The sequence below is a fragment of the Hypanus sabinus genome, chromosome 4 (genome assembly GCF_030144855.1).
Source record: "Hypanus sabinus isolate sHypSab1 chromosome 4, sHypSab1.hap1, whole genome shotgun sequence".
In the NCBI taxonomy this organism is placed as follows: Eukaryota; Metazoa; Chordata; class Chondrichthyes; order Myliobatiformes; family Dasyatidae; genus Hypanus; species Hypanus sabinus.
In genome coordinates this window covers 71,185,367-71,206,023 of record NC_082709.1, presented here as the reverse complement: position 1 = coordinate 71,206,023, position 20,657 = coordinate 71,185,367, and positions in this window count along the sequence as shown.

Genomic DNA, 20,657 nt, shown 5'->3' with positions numbered 1-20,657 from the left:
TAGTCACACCATCCGGATGACCGAGGACACCCCATTTAGAGAGAGGTCGCAGAGACTGGCCCCTGCAGACGTGGAAGACTTTCGGCAGCATTTGTGTAAGTTGAAGGAAGCTGGGATCATCACTGAGTCCCGAAGCCCCTATGTGTCTCCAGTAGTCGTGGTCCAGAAGAAGAACGGGAAGATGCGCAGGTATGTGAACCATAGGACTCTGAACAGACGCACCGTCCCTGACCCGTATACGGTCCCGGGGGTCGAAAATGTGCTGGCCTGTCTGAGTGGTGCAAAGTGGTTCAGTGTGCTGGATTTGAGGAGTGGAAGTTACCAGATCCCGATGAGTGAGGCTGATAAAGAGAAGACAGCATTCATATGTCCCCTGGGACTCTTCCAGTCTGAAAGGATGCCCCAGGGCATATCGGGAGCCCCTGCAACCTTCCAGTGGGACATGGAGAAGACGGTGGGGGACGTAAACCTGCTTGAGGTGTTGGCGTATTTGGATGACCTCATAGTGTTTGGAGCCACCTTGGAGGAACACGAAGCGAGGCTACTGAAGGTGCTGGGCCGCCTGAAAACTGAAGGGTTAAAACTTTCCCTGGACAAGTGCCAGTTCTGAAAAATGTCTGTTAGCGGTGTCAGACACATAGTCTTGCGGAATGGAGTAGTTACAGACACGGCTAAGATAGAAGCAGTGACCACTTGGCTGAGGCCCTGGACTGTGAGCGTTCAGTGCTCGTTCCTTGGGTTCTGTAGTTATTATCAGAGATTTGTGAAGGGATACGCCAAAGTGAGTCAACCCTTGAATCAGCTTCTGTGTGGTTACCCTCCCTTGGGGAAAAAAGGGAAAGGAAAAGAAGGACGGGAGGGTGGAAAATGTCTAACCCTCGGAGCCCTTTGGACTGATGTGGGATGCAAAATACAAGGAGGCTTTTCAGTCGCTGAAAGAGCTGCTGACCCAGTCACCGGTGCTGGCTTTTGCAGACCCCCGATTGCCATATGTACTATACACAGTTGCCAGCCGAGAGGGGTTAGGGGGCGTCCTGTATCAGGATCAGGGCAGTGGGTTGAGGCCTATGGCATTTGACAGCTGGAGTTTGTCACCCTCCGAGGAAAACCATCCCACGCACAAGTTGGAATTTCTGGCGTTGAAATGTGCGGTGGTGGATAAGCTGAGTGACTGTCTCTACGGGGCTAAGTTTGAGGTGAGGATGGACAACAACCCCTAACTTATATCCTGACCTCGGTGAAACTGGATGCCACAGGCCATCAGTGGTTGGTGGCGTTGTCTGCCTATGATTTCAACCTGAAGTACCGGCCGGGAAGCCGGAACATTGATGTGGATGCTTTGTCCTGACGGGTTAATGAGGGACTGGACATGGACGAGGAGTGGGAGAGTGTTCCTGCCCCCGGGTGAAGGCCATGTGTCAGTTTGTCATCACCATGAAAGCAGAGGGTAAGGAAGGGCAGGATCGAGATTGGACCAATTGGGTCCTTCGGATGAAGTTATCCCCCAAGTTTACTGCAACCTGACTGCTCTGAAGACAAATCAGCTGCCGGGATTGAGTTCTGGGGAAGTGGCAGCTGCTCAGCGAGATGACCCGGGCATTGGCGCTATTTGGTCCGTGGTTGAAAAGGAAGACATGGCTCAGGCGGAGAAGATGAAACACGCTTCGGTGCCTCTGTTACTGAAAGAATGTCCTCGGTTGGAGTTGAAGAACCAGATCTTATACCGGAGCACGTCACCCCGGACCGACCCCGGCCTTGCCATCTGGTTCTGCCCGAGAAGTATCTGAGGACTGCGTTGAAGTCACTTCATGGTGATTCTGGACATTTGCGGGTGGAACAGACCTACAGATTGCTCAGAGACGGGTTTTACTGGCCTCGGATGAAGTCGGAGGTTGAAAAATACCGCAGGTCGTGCATTCGATGCATACGGCGGAAGACATTGCCTACGCAGGCAGCTCCCTTGTCCCATTTGCACAGTGCAGGGCCTCTGGACCTGTTGTGTGTGGATTTCCTGTCCACAGACCCCGATGCCAGTAACATGACAAATGTCTTAGTTATCACGGACCACTACACCAGATATGCTCAGGCTTTCCCTACCAAGGACCAGAGGGTGACTACGGTGGCCAAAGTGTTATGGGAGAAGTACTTCATTCATTATGGCCTTCCCAGGTGGATACATAGTGATCAGGGATGGGACTTTGAGATCAGACTCATCCATGAGTTACTGGGAATGCTTGGAGTTAAGAAATTGAGGCAGTATCACCTTCAGGGAGTTCCCCAGCCTGACAAGTTTAATCAGACCTTACTAGACATGCTCGGGGCCCTGGGGATTGGCAAGAAGTGCAGGTGGAATCAACATATTAGGTATCTGGTTCACTGTTACAACTGTTAATGAAATGAAGCTACTGGGTACTCGCCATATTATCTGATGTTTGGGCACGAGGCGAGGTTGCCCATTAACCTTTGTTTTGGGACTGACGAGGGTGACTTACCAACAAGCCTTATCTGAAGTATGTGTCTGATATGGGGAGAGAGCTGAAAAGGGCTTATGAATTGGCTGGGGTTGCGGCCGCCAAGCAGAATTGAGGGAATAAAAGGAGGTATGATCAAAAAATGAGGTTCTCCCAATTTCAGCTGGGAGACCAGGTCTTCATAAGGAATATGGAACTACCTGGGATATATAAATTGGTGGACCGCTGGGTGGCTACGCCCTATGTGGTGGAGAGTCAAAAGCCAAACCTACCAGTTTTCCAGGTGAAACCAGGGGAGAGGAATGGACCTGTCAAGATTCTCCATCGGAACCACCTGTTGCCCCTGGGACAAGAGGTGCAGGTAGACCCAGAGCCCGACCTGGAGCCTACAACTAGTAAGAGGACTCTGCGAAAATGCAGGGTGACACAACATTGTGGGCCGAAGGGCCTGTAATGTGCTGTACTATTCTACGTTCTATGTGACTGCAGGGCCCACAGCAGGAGAGGCTGAGCCAGGCCCTGCCCCTGAGAGGGATACTGATTTGGAGGATGATGATCTGGATGTGTGTTACATGCTGCCCTTCGCTAACTCCCCATTGATTGAGGAAGAGTCCCCTGGCCCTTCTCCCACGGAGTCAGGTGAAGTGGAGGGGGCTAGCTGTGGGCAGCCTGGGTTACAGCAGGACACTGAAGGAGAGGAAGCAGGGCCTAAACACGGGACAGGGGGCTCCGAGATGCAGAGGGACAAAAGTGTTAGGTCAGGGGAGGACCCAGCAAGCAGACACGAAGTATCCCCAGTAGCGTCGGAGTCTGAAGAGTTAGGTGAGGAGGTACTGAGGTCTCAGAGAGTTAGGGGACCACCGGATAGGTGGGCCTATGTAGCACCTGGGGAACAGGGTGTGATTTCTACTGTTTTGGGGAGCTACGTCGTTGCTTTCTGCACCTGGATTGGACTTTGTGTTTTGCAGGAAGGGTTGGCGGACTATCTCAACGTTATGAGGGCATGACTTAATTTGGTGGGGGTTTCTCTGTACTGTTAACTGCTAAGGCTATTGTAATGGCTTCTCTGTAATATTAACTGATGAGGTAAGGGTTTCTCTGTAGCAGCAATGTTTGGGTTATGATAATGGGTGACTATCCAATGAGGGAAATGTTATTATTTCTTGTGTGTCTGAAAGCTGTTGGTTTCATGGGCTTTTGCTGGAAGGCACGAGCGGAATGAAGAGAGGTGACGCGACTTGAGTCGGCGGGCCGTCTGATGGGGTGGGTGGGGGGGGAATCCAAGCATGAGGAGATCGATGGTGGACTGCATGAGATCCAACTTTGTGTGCACATGACTGTTTAATAGGATTATTGGCGCCTTTTCTTTTATATTCTGTTTCTCTATTAACCATATAGTCAAGGTAAGAGTTATAAAGCTTAATTGTTTCATCGCATATTGTGTAAGGTTTGTTATTTTGTGGTACTGATTGGTAACAGGACACATCATGCAGCATACACCCAAATGAGATTTTTTAAAGTTTGGCCGGGCAGGAGGGAGTTATCATCCCCTAGATTAAGCTGCTAGGAGAAGCGAGTGTTACTCTTAATAGGCTGAGAATTGAAACATAACTGCAATAAAAATGTACATGTAGTGCAAGCTTGCTCAGAAAAGCAATTTCTCTGCACTGTGTGTGTTGCATAAACATCATTCTCACAGTTGTTCAACAAAGTAGGGTTCACCAACTGCATTGACATTACTATTTGAATAATCTCTTTTGGCTAATTCTTATTTCATTTACTTTAGTTGTAGCTTGCAGTTCAAATATCCCTGAGAACTCTGCCACCCATGGCTTCAATCATCACACCTTTCCAGGACACAATGAGGAATTCTGACCAATGTCTGTTAGTATCTTACAGTTAGTGATGCATTCCGGTGAACTTTGTAAGCTCTATCATCATTTACTTTCTGGAAGATAAAAATTAAATTGTTGCCATTAGTACATCTTTGTACGAAGAGAATGTCGTTAGTGGCACCAAATATCATCTACCAAAATTACAAGACCGCAGCTAATGGTTTAGAAATATGTTGGAACTACCACCCCTACACTAGACCAGATTGACTCAGAGCCCTTATCTAGGAACAGAAAGGGTGGATGTGGAGAGGATGTTTCATCTGCTGGGGGTATCCAGAACTAGAGGACACAGCCTCAAAATTGAGGGGTGACCTTTTACAACAGAAGTAAGGAGGAATTTTTTTTTGCCAAAGAGTGGTGGACCTGCGGAATGCTCTGTCACAGACTGTGGTGGAGGCCAATTCCATGGGGATACTCAAAGCGGAAGGTGATAGTTTCCTGATTGGTCTGGGTATGGTGAAAGGGCAGGTGTTTGGGGTTGAATGGGATCCAGGATCAGCTATGATGAAATGGCAGAGCGGACTCAATGGGCTGAATGGCCTAATTCTGCTCCTATATCTTATGATCTTATGGTCTAATATTATTTTCAATTCTATCCCCTTGAGAGGAACTTATCGTTAATTACCTTATTAACTTGTATTATCACTTTTAGAGATTTGTACAATTGTACCTCTAGGTTCTTCTGTTTCTTCATGCCACCTAGTTACCTTCAGTGAAATATATGCCTTCTTTATTCTTCTTATCAAAATGCTTCACCTCAGACAATAACTTCCACACAAGCAAACAAACTGAAGTAAAACAAAACTCTTTCTGGTTTATAACAGATGAGGTCAAAAATAGATAGAAGTCGTATTCTAACAGAGTTTTTACTAAATCAAATGTAGAGAAAGATGCCTGGATGGGCACTTGGAGAACCATAACCTCCAAAATTACTGCCTAAAATTGAGTAGCAGGAATAACCTAAGCGTCTTCATTCTGGATCCGCATGGACCAAACGGAATCCTTCTGATGTATGCTTAAGAGTTTTCCATCTGGGGCGAGTTTGTAACTTGGAATTAGTTCTTAACACAGTTCAATAAGAATTTGGAAAAGCCAGCTGGCCAGGGCAGGTCTGAGGGACCGTGGGACCTAGAGGCCCGAGGGTGGTGGGAGCGGTCAGAAACCAGCAGAGAGTTCAAGGATGAAGTATTTCCAGTACTTTGAAATAACACTCAAAATTGGTGAGAATACATAACTTATCACAACATAAACTGACTCAGGAGAAATGTACTATGGGGAAGCGAGAGAAGTAGGTTTATATTAAGTATTAACATTTGCTCGCAACTGCTGAGTTGAATGGGCTGTTCCTGTTCTATAAATTTATGTAATCTTAAGTAACAGAAAGAATTTAACTTTGCTCTTTGATGATAAATGAAGACTATGGCATTGGTTATGTTTAGTGGAGTTGAATATCAAGAGAGAAATATTTTATACTACAGCACACATTTATGGACCAACTTATATTCCTAGAAGTCAAGTTAGAGGTCACAAATGAAGCCCACTAACTCCAATAGGAATTGAGGAGAAATCTATTTCAATTTAGAATCATAGAAATAATTACTAATCATGGGATGATTAAAATGATTAAAATTCATGCGTGAAAGGCCTTTGACTCCACTTACTGTGCCTTCACCAGCAAGGAGGCAGTTTTTTTTTTCACATCTGAAGGTGTGCACTTTGAAAATCATATAATGTTATCCCTTCCTACTGGATTACCTTATTTCATGCAGCACTGGTGAGCAGGACTTTGGTACCATGCTATTAAGGGCCTCTTTCCAATCAGCAGATCTCTGAAGAAAGATCATTGACCCGAAACATTAAATCTAATTATCTCACCACAGATACTGCCCAGAGTCTTTTGTGCTATTTCAAAGTGCTGGAAACACTTCCACCCTCAAACCCTCTTCTGGTTTCTGACTACTCCCGCCATCCTTAGGCCTCAAAGTCCCACAGTCCCTCAGACTTGCCCAGGCCTGAACATACCTCTTCCTTCATTCACCCCATTATTGCAGGGCATGCTTAAGGTAGCAAATCATAAACACAAGAGACTGGAAATTTCTATTTGTTGTTATGTATAAGGCAGTGCTGACACGTAAAAGTTGTTGAGAGTAGCATACAACACTTTGGATCTTGTGCAACCTGAAATTTACTGAAGTGAACTCTCCAGTGTTCTCTGGTCTTCTGTGAATTAACTGCTTAAAGTATCTTTATATCACCGATCAATACTGAGACAAAGTTCTTTGTTCAGGTCTTGGATCATAATCAGTATTTTTATTGAAAACAGCTTCAAGCTATTTTATATTGATGTTCCAATATCAGTGTAAATCTTTTTAGTGGTGCTTTTCTAATTCAGCATTTATCACTTTATAGTTGTGACAGTTCAATTCAATTTTCTGCATGCCAGATCAGGGAATATTTTCCAGAGCATGGACATGGAGGGCTGCTGGATCAGCCAGTCGATAGGTCACCAAACAGTAAAGCTTCATTAAATTCTTGCATTTGGGCAAGTAACTGATAGAAGGGAACACTTGGGAAATGGCAACTACTGCAGTCAAGTTCAGTTTAAAAAGAAACAATGAAATGTTCTGGTTTATAAAGGGCTGACAGACAGGAAGGCTCAATCCAATAAGAATAAAAAAAACTATTAAATAGAGCAGCACATAAACAGAAATGCTTAAATAAGAAATGGGAAGATATGAAATATATTGTTTGGTAGATATAATGCTTTGAAGTGAAAAGGATGCAATTGGAATATTTTGAGCAATGAACTTAAATGTCTCACAAAGCAATGTCAGATTAACCCGCTGTTTTTACCTCTGCTGCAGGCCGGCAGCATGCCAACCTTCTGACATTGTCTATTTAGTGCTTGGGAATTGGTAGTTGGTTTAACATTGTCACGAGGTACAGTGAAAAACTTTGTTTTGCCTGCTATTTGTACTGATCATTTCACAACAACAGCACATTGAAGTAGGTCAAAGATTCAAAATGTATTTATTATCAAAGTATGTCTGCAGTATACCACCCTGAGATCGGTCTTCCCCACGGTCAGCCACGAAACAAAGAAAACCACCGAACCTGTTTAAAGAAAAACATCGAACTCCCAATGCACAAAAAAAGAACAAATTGCATAAACAGCAAAAAAAATCAATCGAAAAACACAGAATACAAAGCACCAATTCACAAGGTCATTGAAAGTGTTCAGGCATATTCTGTTCAGCTCAGTTCAGTTCAATCCAGCGCTGTGTCGCTCGCTGTCTGCGGGCTGCGGCACACATCCGCCCTGATCAAAATTGCACAAAACAGCAACCAGAAACCAGAAACACATTGCAACGTCAATGACAAGTGTCCAATCCACAAACCGCTTTGATTACAGCCTGCCCAAGACCCAGGACTCTGGCACCATCGGACAGCATCGAGTGAGAAAGAGAGACAGTTCATGTGAAGGCACCTTCCTCCGGGAGCAGCAGGAGAAAGCGAGAGAGAGTGACCAGTCATACGCATGTAGTCGCTGTTGAACACTTGCCCACCTTCCGCTCACGTCCACATTGATTTCAGTCTTCCTCAATGGTTTCATCAGTGGGGTCAGTGAGAAACGGAGTTGATCATGGACTCTTGCCCTGCCTCCAGGCTGCACACTTCACTCAAAACCTCACTGAACTCCCTCAGAGACAGTGAATGACCAGATCACTCTGTTGGCCTGAAAATACACCACCAAAGTGTAGGTCATAGGCTCCAACAGTAGCAGAAACACATTTGAAAGAAAAAGATGAAGCAAACAAAGCATAGGAAGTAGGTTCAGGAATCATCTGAAGGACGTCACCCTTGCTGGCATTATTCACTGGTGCCATCTTCTTCCAGAATGCAAAATAAGGCGTAACCGTTACAGAGAAAGAGCAGTGCAGGCAGGCGCTAAGGTCCAAGGCCATGGTGAGTTAGATTATGAGGTCAAGAATCCATCTTATTGTAGTCAAATCTGTACTTCCCACATTCACTACATGAGCTTCCTCAGAAGCCACAAAATTTGAAACAAGTCATCCTGGACCCCAAGGAGCCATCTAAGAAGAAGAGGGGTCCAATTGGACATTGGGGGAATGGAATCATTGTCATCTGCAAGACACTACACTATTGACAGGTGACACAGGCAGTCAAAGGCAGTAGTTGCCACAATCATATTGAAATTCTGGATGGCCATCTGTGCATTGTTACAGAATGCATCTGTCTCTGGCCTTCCAAAAGCTCATGAAAATTTAAAAAAATCACTTCAGATGCTGGATCTGAAATAAAAGCAGAAAATTCTGGAAACACTCAGCAAGTAGGTGAGAACAGAAATAGTGCAAGGATGCCATTTACAAGGCCCTTCATCATACATGTTCCTGATCCCTAACATCCTTGTAGTCACTGCATTTGCTCTGCTTTCAATATCCACAGCAGGCAGTGACAAACTTCATTGGAAGAAATTTCTTCTTAAGCAATCATCTCATGCAGGGAGTCATAAGAAAATGTCCCCTTGGCACATTTGGGGGATATGGCTATCTGCCGAAGCTCTTCTGATCACCTCCTCTACATTCTTCCGGCTGTCTGTTTGTTCTGCTTATTCTCATTCTTGATTCAAATGAATTGCCTCTTTGTGTATCACGTCCAGGATTTTGGTTTGTGCAGGAACTTTGATACAGTCATCAGCAACCTACACACAGGTGGTAACATTGCAGTTGTCAACAAATGTAGTTTTAAGTCAAATTCATTCAGCAACTGGAATGGAAGCTGTTGGTAAGTCCTTTAAAAAACGCAGATGCGGGAGTTCTTCCTGCTGCCAAGCACGTGTTTAACTCTAGCTGCTTAAATGAAAGCATTGGAAGGAGATTTGAGCTGAAAAATAGGAGTGCTGACATCGAATCAACCTTGTACAGGCACAGTGCCATGATCTGCCTTAATCTATGTGCTCTCCACAGGCGTTATCTTCTTGTGAATTCACAGCTTCACTATTACAGCATCCAATGCACTTCACCCGACAAAAGTCTGGGAGTGCTCCAAGTAAGGTTTTGGAACTAAAATATTGCTCACAGTGTTCAAAAATATGTGCCACAAATTCAAATTGTGTGACTATAGTTCCATAGATGAATGGAAGAATTAAAATTCAATGGAAACCAAGACTGGTATCAAAACTAGGTCAGATAATACTGAAGTAACCTGCCTCAGTGACTATCATCCAGTAGCACTTACATCCACTGTGCTTTGAGAGACTGGTCATGAAACACACCAGCTCCTGCCTGAGGAGTGATTTGGATCCACTCCAATTTGCCTACCATCACAACAGGTCCACAGCAGATGCCATTTCATTGGCTCTTCACTCAGCCCTGGAACATCTGGACAGAGACGATGCATACATCAAGATGCTCTTCACTGACTACAGCTCAGCATTCAGTATATAACCCCTTAAAACTAATTAATAAGCTCCAAGACCTCCATCTGTAACTGGATCCTCGATTTCCTCACTTGCAGACCCCAGCCAGTTCAGATTGGCAATAGCACCTCCTGCACAATCACCATCAGCACAGGCACGTCACCAGATTGTGTGCTTAGCTCCCTACTCTACTCATTTTATACTCATGACTGTAAGTCGAAGCACAGCTCCGATGCCATATTCAAGTTTGCTGATGGCACCATTGTTGTGGGCCGAATCGAAGGTGGTGATGAATCAACATATGGGAGGGAGATTGAGATCCTGGGTGAGTGGTGCCACAACAACAACCTCTCACTCATTTGCCATTTCCACAAAAGTAGAGATCTGAAAGTATTTATGTAAATAGTAACAGCTTCTAAGCAAACTTTTAACTTTGGTTCTGTAGTTGGTACAGCTTTTACAAATTTATTAAACAAACTGGTGAAAATTATAACACAGTATGCTGAAATAGATTGCGGATTAACTAAGATCTCAATGAATGGCAGAACAGACTTAAGGGGTGAAATGTTCCTTCATGTCCATCAGATGTAAAGTCATGCCCACCATCCACACTGTCACAGGGAAACAGCATCCGTCATCAAGGACCCCCACCATCCAGGTCGTGATCTCTTCTTCCTGCTGACATCAGAAAGGAGGCGCAGGTCCTTTATGTTCCACATCATCAGGTTCAGGAACAGTTATTATCACTCAACCATCAAGCTCCTGAAATAGAGCAGATAACTGCACTCACCCCAACACTGGACTAATTCCACAACCTATGAACTCAATTTCAAGGACCCTACAATTGATACTCACAGTATTAATTATTATCTATTTGTTGATTATTATTTTTTTCTTCTTTATGTATTTGCACAACTTGTCAGCTTTTGCATATTGGTTGTTTATCCATCTTTATGTGTAGTTTTTCATGGCTTCTGTTGTGCTTCCTTGTATCTACTGTGAATGCCCATAAGAATACGAATCTTAGGGTAGCATTTGGCGACATACAGTATATGAACTTTGATGATGAATTTACTTTGATATGAAGATGATCATGTGGGAATATCAGAGTTAAAAAGATAAGGGGAAGAAAGCCAAGGAAGCAAAATAAATCAAAATCTAAAGATATTTTACAAGTATTATAAATAAAAGCAGATGATTATAGGGGCACTCAGGTATCGGGAGGGGAATCTGGTATGGTGGATGACAACATGAATGTAATATTAAACAAAATATTTTGCCAGAGTTTTTTCAGATAGCTTAGATCCAGAGTTCTGGCTATTGTTTCCTAAATGTAATCCTAGAATAAGAATATGAATGTGCCCAAAAAAAAAGAACAATTCTAGACATGGGTGCAAAGAACCATGAAAGAACGTTTCGCTCCTTGAGCCTCTTCTGCCATTCATTGAGATCTTAGTTAATCTGCAATCTATTTTATTATTATAACTTTCCCCAGTTTACTTAATAACTTTGCAAAATCTTGATCATAGCCCAGAAGGGTGATGATTATGACTTCACTCTTCAGCTGCAGTTGAGGCTGCAGTACATCTCTTACAGTGTCCCCTAACTAAGTAGAGTCATTTCAAGCATTGCTCCTTCTTGAAACGTACACAGGAGATTTGTTTCCTGAACTACCTTGCTGGATTGCACATCCAGTTAAGGACTCTTCTCCTCTTTCTCCCCTCTTCCAGCAAAATGGCTCAGTTATTGGAGCTACTACCTCATAGCTGCAACCTGGTTCAATGTTATCCTCACTGCATGAGTCTCCTCCAGAAGCTTAGGTACCCTCCCACATCTCAAAATATGCAGTTGCTAGGCTAAATGACTCTGTAAATTGCCTATAATATTAGTGAGTGGTAGGAACTGAGGGGAGTCGATGGGAGTATGAGAAAATCAAGTGTAATTAGTGTAGGATTAGCACTGATGACTGATGGATGGTTGGCAAGGGTAGGTAGGCTCAAAATTTTAAATAGACAAACACAACAAGGCACATGTGCTTTGATAACTAAAACAAGACACAGGACCTTATTCCTCAATTTCACCCATATAGCCTCAGTCGATGAGCTCTACTGTGACATTTTCCTTGACCAATAATGCCACCCTTCCTATCTTTAATACCTCAGCCTCTATCACATCTAAAACAGCAGAACCCCGGAACACTGAGCTGCCAGTCCTACCCCTCCTGCAACCAAGTATCACTAATGACTACAATATCATAATTCCACTTACTGATCCATGCTGTAAGCTCATCTGCCTTGCCTACAATATTCCTTGTATTGAAATAGATGCAGCTCAGAGGATTAGTCTCACTATGCTCAATCTTTTGGTTCCTGTCTCTGTATGTGTAGGCTTAACATCTACTTTCCCCACAATCACTCCACGAACTATCCCTGCACTCTGGTTTTCAACCACTTGTGACTCTAGTTTAAATCCCCCAGAGCAGCACTAGCAAAACTTCCTGCAGGTATATTGGTTACCCTCCAGTTTAGGTGCAAACCGTCCAATTTGTACAGGTCCCACTTTCCCAGGAAGAAAGCCCAACGATCCAAAAATCCAAAGCTCTCTATCTTTCATATTCTCCTTAGCCACATTAAACTGTATTACCTTTCTGTTTCTCGCCTCACTAGCACACGGGACAGGTAGCAATATGGGTGTTAGCACTTTTCCGAGATGGTGTCAAAAGTGGCAACTTTGCCTACAGCTCCAATGGGAATCATCAAATATTCCTGTCTCATTTAGAAATACTAACAACTGAAATCCACAGTCACAGCCATGGGTACTTCAGTAAGCAACGTTGCTTTAAGACAATTAATCTATTAATCCTCAAAATTAGCAGACTCAGTCACCTGGCTGTACTTCTACTCCCGGCGTATAGGCAGAGACTGCAGCATTAGTGGTTGGGACCAATGTATAGTCAAAGGAATTGGAGGAGCACTTGCAGGACTACTTTGAGTCAGCGCACTTGTAGTTTGCTGAGGGCTAGATCTATGACATCAAGACCAGTTATTCAGAACTATACAAGATGTCCAGGTATGACCAGTGGAAGGCTATTTTAAGAGTGAAAACAATTCTGATTGAAATTAGAGATGGAACTGGATGCATGTCAGCAATGGCAGGATTTTCAGGCCGTTACTTCCTACAAGGCAAAACTTAACATCTTGATGCTTCACTCCCAGATGAGCTAAGTGCCTTTTATGCACACTTTGAAAGACAGAATAAAACGAGTGTAACACCTGGGAAAGGTTTCACTGCTATCATAATGGTCTTCCTGTAGAAGCAGTGTTTGGGTTATAGTTTGAGATAATGGGTGCTTTGGAATGTGAGCTGGGTCCATTGTTCGGTTGGGGATGAGGAGAGAAGATGCTGGAGAGAACAGGTCATAGGATTCAACCTGGTGGGGACTGTGATTCGATGGTACAAGGTTGATTGAGGAATGGTGAATATGAATTCTAGGAAGAGTTGAACTCCAACTTGTGCACATTTGACTGTTAAAATATAATGGGCCCTTTTTGTTTTTTACTTCTTTCTTCTCTTTAGTTAAATTAATCTTCATGGTCATCATCCAGAATGGCAGCTTAGGTCAATGGCTTCTCTGGAAAAATGCATATTCTGCCCCATTAATCCATCAAATGTGAGATCTTTCGAAAATATCTGAATTGATAAGGGGGGGCAAGAATGGGGAAAAAGATTGGAGATTAAAAAAGCATCACTGCGGAGCCTGTGGACAAGAGGGGTGTAGCGAGCAGCTCTTCTACCTGAACGCGTGGTGACGAGGCTGACGTTGGCACTCATTCAGGCGAAGAGGCAAATATGATCAAAATTTTGGAAGAGATATGGGAGTTCCAGAAAGATATAAAACAGCAACTATGATATCAAGTCAGAGCTCACCAACGTCAATCAAAAAATAGCAGTGGCAGAGACATGAATTGAGAAGGTGGAAGATCGCGTGCAAAACGTGGAACAGATACTAAATAAGACAATAAAAATATTAAATCAACAAGGAACTAAACTGATTGACCTGGAGGGAATATCACGATGGAAAAATATCAGGATATACAATGTTCCCGAAGGAGCGGAGGGTTTGTCTATGACAGAGTTTGTACGAAAGTTGCTGCAGGATGTGCTGGAGCTTCCCTTGACTATGGAGCTTGAAATTGAGAGGGTGCATCGTGCACTTGCCCCATGGAGAGATAAGGAGGGCAGAGACAGAGAAGATCAGCCACTCTCAATAGTAATCAGATTCCTTTGATACAATACCAAGGTGCAGATTCCACGAAGGGCCTTGTGTTAGAAGAGGGTGTTTTTGGATGGGAAATTAATATATTTTGATCAAGATTACCCCCTGGCGGTCCTGCAGAGACGTAAAGAATACTCTGAAATAAAGTGAATATTAAAGGAAGGAAAGATTAGATTTCAAACTCCATACCCTGCTAAACTGTGGATGTAGTATGATGATGGGATCCAACTGTATCAGACAGTGGAAGAGGCGACTACAGACATGAAAGCCAAAGGGTTGCCCATCAGTGGGATCAAACCAAGGGAAAGCCTGGCTGAGCAACTATCCCACTCTGCTTGGGAAATAGTGAGAGAATCGAGAAAGCAGGGGACAGGAGGAGGGTGAGAGAAATATATCAGGAAGAGTGAGTTTCCCTCATCCCCTCCAGAAGAGCCATAAGGTTTGGCTAACTTTAAAAGTGTTAAGAAGCTAAACGGAAGCAAAAATAGACGGTGATATACCTATCTCGAGAAATACTTATTATAATGTGGATTTTATGTTACTCAATTATTCTTTTTTATTCATTTATTCACTCCTTTTTCCCCACCTAAATGAGAATATATATATAGGAGGAATACACAGGGAAATCTTTTCTGAGTAATGAATATAGATTTGTTCACTTACTTTTATGGGTACTGCAGTGGGGGCCCTTAACTCACAGGTAGGAGAGGCTATTCCCCCACAGCTACCTCAACCCAGGGTCATCTACTGGAGACCTCAGCCTTGGAATCACACTTTCATTGCCTTTTTTTTATTATTCGCGTTTCTTGGTTCTTACTTGTTCAGGGAGTAGATCGATTAAGCTTTATTCTGCTAATTTCAATGATACATTGACAGATAAATACACATGGCTAAGGACAAAGTAAAGTTCATTTCTTTTAATGTCAATGGGCTGTTAAATCCAATCAAATGCAGTAGAATCCTATCCAAAATGAAAAAAGAACAAGCCCATGTAGTGTATTTACAGGAAGCTCACTTAATTAATAATGAGCATGGAAAACTAAAGAGAATGGACTTCACTAATTTGTCTCTCTCCTCATATAAATCAGGACATAGGAGAGGAGTTGTTATTCTTATTTCAAACAAGCTAAATTTTGAAAAAGTATTTGAAATGGGAGATAAGGGGGGCAGATATATTCTGGTAAGGGGGAATATAGACAGAAATTCTGTTACTCTATTGAATATATACGCACCCCCGGGAAATGATATTGGTTTCTTTCAGAAAATTACTAATATTATGGTAGCAGAAACAGAAGGTCTCCCCTTATGTGGGGGAAACTTAAATTTACAATTACAACCAAAGTTAGACTCTTCCAATAGAAAAACCTATGAAACAAAATCCTTCCATAAGAAAGTTAATACACTTTTTGAGGATGTTTGTCTAATTGATATATGGAAGGACCTTTTCCCCAACAGGGGGGATTACACTCATTATTCTTCCCCCCCCACCATTCTGTATATACAAGAATAGACTATTTCATAACATTTGGAAACGACAAAGACAAAATAAACACCTGTGGAATTGGGACAATGCAGGTTTCCCCCGCTATCCAAAGGTAGAGCATTCCTATGAAACCGTTTGTAAGCCAAAATGTCATAAAGCGAAGAAGCAATTGCTATTAATTTATATGGAAAAATTTTTGAGCGCTCCCAGACCCAAAAAATGACCTACCAAATCAAACCAAATAACACATAAAACCTAAAATAACACAAACATATAGTAAAAGCAGGAATGATATGATAAATATACAGCCTATATAAGGTAGAAATATTTTATGTACGGTGTAGTTTCACTTACCAAAAGCAGGAAGACAGTGAGCTGAAATCGATTTGGAGAAATAAATCGGCATGTACATGCATGCGCATGTACACGCCTACGCACATACATGCATGCGCACATAACTGCCCAGACAAGGCTTCACAGTCATGGTAGTCTTTCTCGGGGTAAACACACATATAAAGCAGGCATCTTTTTTTTGTATAAGCGAAAACCCTCTTTGGTTAGCAAAATCAGGTACTAATCGTAACAGCGAGCTATCATAAAGTGAACATTCAAAAAACGGGGGCCATGCACCTATATATTTATCTGTTGATTTTGACCTACAACCAAAGAATACTATTTGGAAACTAAATTCAAGTCTACTCAATGATCTGTACTTTAAGGAACAAATTAAAAAAGAAATTGGTCTTTACTTAGAATTCAATGATAATGGAGAAGTTTCACTTCCCATTCTATGGGATACTCAAAAGGCTGTTTTAAGAGGGAAAATTATAGTGATAACTTTATATAAGAAAAAAAATTAATAAAACATTAGAGGAATTACAAAATAGGCTGAAGAAACTAGAGAAAAAACACAAATTGAATTTGTCACAGTATACATTAGAGGAAATTTTAAAAATTAGGAATGAAATTAATAGTTTGGCTATGCAAGAAATCAGGAAAAATTTAATGTTTCTGAAACAGAGACATTATGAAAGTGGATCTATGTCTATGAAAATACTCATGTAGAAATTGAAAATATTAGCAGAAAATACAACTCATATAATTAGGAATCCAAGAACAAAAATGATAAAAATAAGCTAAGTGAAATTCAAGAAGCTTTTGAAGTATTTTTCCAAAACTCTATATTCCAAAGTTCCAGGGGGAAGCATAACCCAACTTGACACCTTCCTGAATACTCTAGAGTTTCCCACTTTAAGCGAAGAATGAAATAGAACGATGACTGCTGACATAAATGAAGTTGAACTAAAAGCTGCAATTAGTATGCTTAAATTAAGCAAGTCACCAGGATCATATGGGTATGTGGCAGAGTGGTACAACGAATTTAAAACTGAGTTAATTCCTGTCTTACTCCCCGTACTGAACTGGGATCTAAAAGAGGCAAAAATGCCACCCAGCTGGAAGGAAGTGATAATCTCAACTATAGCAAAGGCAAGGATAAAATGGAATGTGGGTCATTTAGACTGATATCCGTTCTTAATGTAGATTATAGATTATTTACCTCCATCATGGCCAAATGATTAGAAGAGTTTCTACCCATACTGATACGTAAAGATCAGACAGGTTTTATACGACAACGCCAAACACAAGACAATATACGAAGGACACTTCACATTATGGATCATATACAAAAAAATAACATCGAAGCAATAGTGATAAGCGTGGACGCTGAAAAGGCATTTGATTCAGTTAATTGGAATTTTCTTTACAGAGTTTTACATAGATTTGGTTTCCATGTCACAATTATTAAAACTATACAGGCACTATGTGACAACCCTACTGCTAGGATAAAATCAATGGATATTTATCAAATAGTCTTACCCTAGAAAGGGGCATGAGACAGGGTTGTGCATGGTCACCGCTATTCTTCGCATTATATCTAGAATTATTAGCTCAATACATCAGACAAAATGAAGATATCAGGGGAATTACTATTAAAGGGACAGAGCATAAATTGACTTGTTTCACGGATGACATTTTGATCTATCTAGGGCAACCAGCATACTCTTTACCTAAACTGATGCAGTCCTTTGAACAATATGGTCAATTATCAGGATACAAGATCAACATGGATAAAACCCAATTACTTTCATATAGCTATAGCCCACCAAGAGAAATTGAAAGTAGATATCCTTGGGCATGGCAAATAGAGTCTTTCAAATATTTGGGCATCATTATGCCAAAAGATTTGGCAAAATTATCAGAATGTAATTATCAGCCTATATATAAAAACATGAAGGAAGATATAACAAGATAGAACCTGATTCATTTTTTAAGTTTCTGTTCAAGGATTGAATCTATTAAAATGAATATACTGCCCAGACTGTTATATCTCCTTCAGACCCTACCAATAGAGATTAATCAAAATCAATTCAATGAATGGAACAAGATATTATCAAGATATATTTGGCAGGGTAAAAGACCCAGAGTTTGTCTCAAAACTTTGCAGTTAGCAAAGGAAAAGGGGGGGATGGGGCCTACCTTCTCTTAGAGATTATTATTTTGCAGCACAGTTGAGAGCTGTGATATGTTGGTATGTGATATGTGATATGCAACCCATCATATGACGCTCAATGTTAAAACATTGAGGAGTGGGTACTTCCCATCCCCATACAGTCAGTTTTGGCTGATAACAACCTGCAAAGGTACATAAATACTATTGATAACCCATGGGTGAAATGGACTCTTAAAATATGGAAAACTATTATAAAAGAATATAAACTAGAGGGAGATATTGCAATTCTTAAATGGTGTGCATATGACTCAGATTTTATGCCAAATAAACTGGATGCTAGATTTAAGGACTGGACAGCTAAAGGAATAACAGTTCTTTGCGATGTAATGAAAGAAGAAACACTTCAGTTTTGAAATGCTTAAAGAGAAACACTTATTAGAAAAACAAGACTTTTATCGGTATTTACAGATGCGACAATATGTTAGTAGGATGGTTAAAAATGTAACCAAGGCAAGTACATGTTTGATAGAGCTATTTCAAGCGTGTATAAGGGGTTGTCAAATCTTAAAACACATTCAACTTCATACATTAAAACAAAATGGGAGAAGGAAGGAGGGATAATTACATCTGAGGAAGAATGGACAATAATATAGAGATATAAATGGAAGTGTACCAGTTCACAGAAATGGAGGGAGTTCGGATAGAAAAACTTGAGAAGGTATTTTATTACACCCCCTCAGAAATCCCATTATGATAGTAATCTCCCTGTTTGCTGGAGAAATTGTGGAAATCAAAATGCAAACCATTATCATATTTTCTGGGAATGCCTTTTTATCAAAGACTATTGGAGTGGGAAACACAACGCCCTACAAAACATCGTTAAATGTGAAATACTTTTAGAAAGTAAGACCATATATTTTATATACCTCAAGAATGGTTGAAAAGAGATAAATATTTAATAAATATACTGTTGGTGGCTAGTAAGAAGACTCTTACTAGGAAATGGTTATCTAAGGGGATCTCAACCTTAAATACATGGATGGAAATTACAATGGACATTTACAAAATGGAGAAGATAACAGCAACTGTTAATCATAAGTTGGAACAATTTGATTCATACTGGGAAAAATGGTTTAACTACATAACACCTCATAGGCCTGATTTTATTCTCACAAATCACTGAATATATTGTAAACAAAATAATTCTCCCTACTTGTACATAGTTTTCTCCTTTCGCTTGTTCTTTCTTTCTTTTCTATAAGTGTATACCTCAGATAAATACTTCGTGGAGATTTGTGGCATATATGACTATATGATATATATGTACAATGTCTGAAATACATCTTATGGAAATGTTTGTTTGATGATGAACTTCAATAAAAAATAAATACAAAAAAATTAATATTCATAAATATAATTGCTTTGATTGTATGGTGGTGCGTGGCCAAGTGGTTAAGGCATTGGATTAGCGATTTGAAGGTCTTGAGTTCGAGCCCTAGCCGAGGCAGCCTTGAGCTAGGCACTTAACCACACATTGCTCCAGTCCACCCAGCTGAAAATGGTGGGGATTAACCTCGCGATAGACAGGCGTCCTATCTGGGAGGGCGTCTTGTACTCTCAGTCGCTTCACGTCACGGAAACTGGAATAGGCACGAGCCTGATGAGCCTATAAGGCTCGGGACAGACTTTAACTTTAACTTTAATCGTGTGCAGTGTGCTCTCTGTTATTTCTTGGCACTGAGTCATAACAGGTTAGCAAATTACACAGCATCCACACAAAGGAAGGTTTGGGGTGGGAGAGCCGTCTCAATCTCACGGGTTTGGTGGGACCGGAGTGTGTCTTCCCTTGAGTCACACAGCCAAGGAAACCAGCGGGGTTTCACAACGTAAGTGTGAATTCCTGCAGCACCTGGTGATCCTGTGACCTCTGTCTCAGAGGTCAACATCAGAACTTCTTTCAAAAGGCATCAGGTCCCGTTGGTGTACCTGAGAAAAACTGAGACAACCAACTGGCGGGAATGTTCAAGGATATCTCCAATCTCTCACTGCCACACTTAGAGGTTCCAGCTTGTTTCGAGAGGGCAAAAATCATACCATTGCCCAAGAAGCTCCACACTATTACAGCTCAGAGCTTTCTGGAGTTCGGAGTTCAAATCTGGCACCATTTTATAAGGAAACTTTACATCCACACCGTGGAATGCATAGATTTTTCCCAGGGTGCTCTGTTCCCTCCCACAGACCAAAGATGTACTGGGTAGGTTAATTGTTCATTGTAATTTATCTCGTGATCAGGTTAGGGTTAATCAGGTTTGCTGGGGTAGCATGGTTTGAAGGGCTGGAAGGGCCATCTCCACACTGTATCATCAGATAAATAAATAAATAGCAGGATGAGCTGCCTCAATGGCAATCACCCAGATGCACTCACATCTACTGTGATGAAATGCTTTGAGTGTTGTTCATATCCAGAATCAACTCTTGCCTAAGCAAGGACCTTGACCTGATGAAATTTACCTATCACCACAGTAGGTCTATAGCACTGGTTCTCTACTTGGCCTTGAATCATCGGGACAATAGTAATAT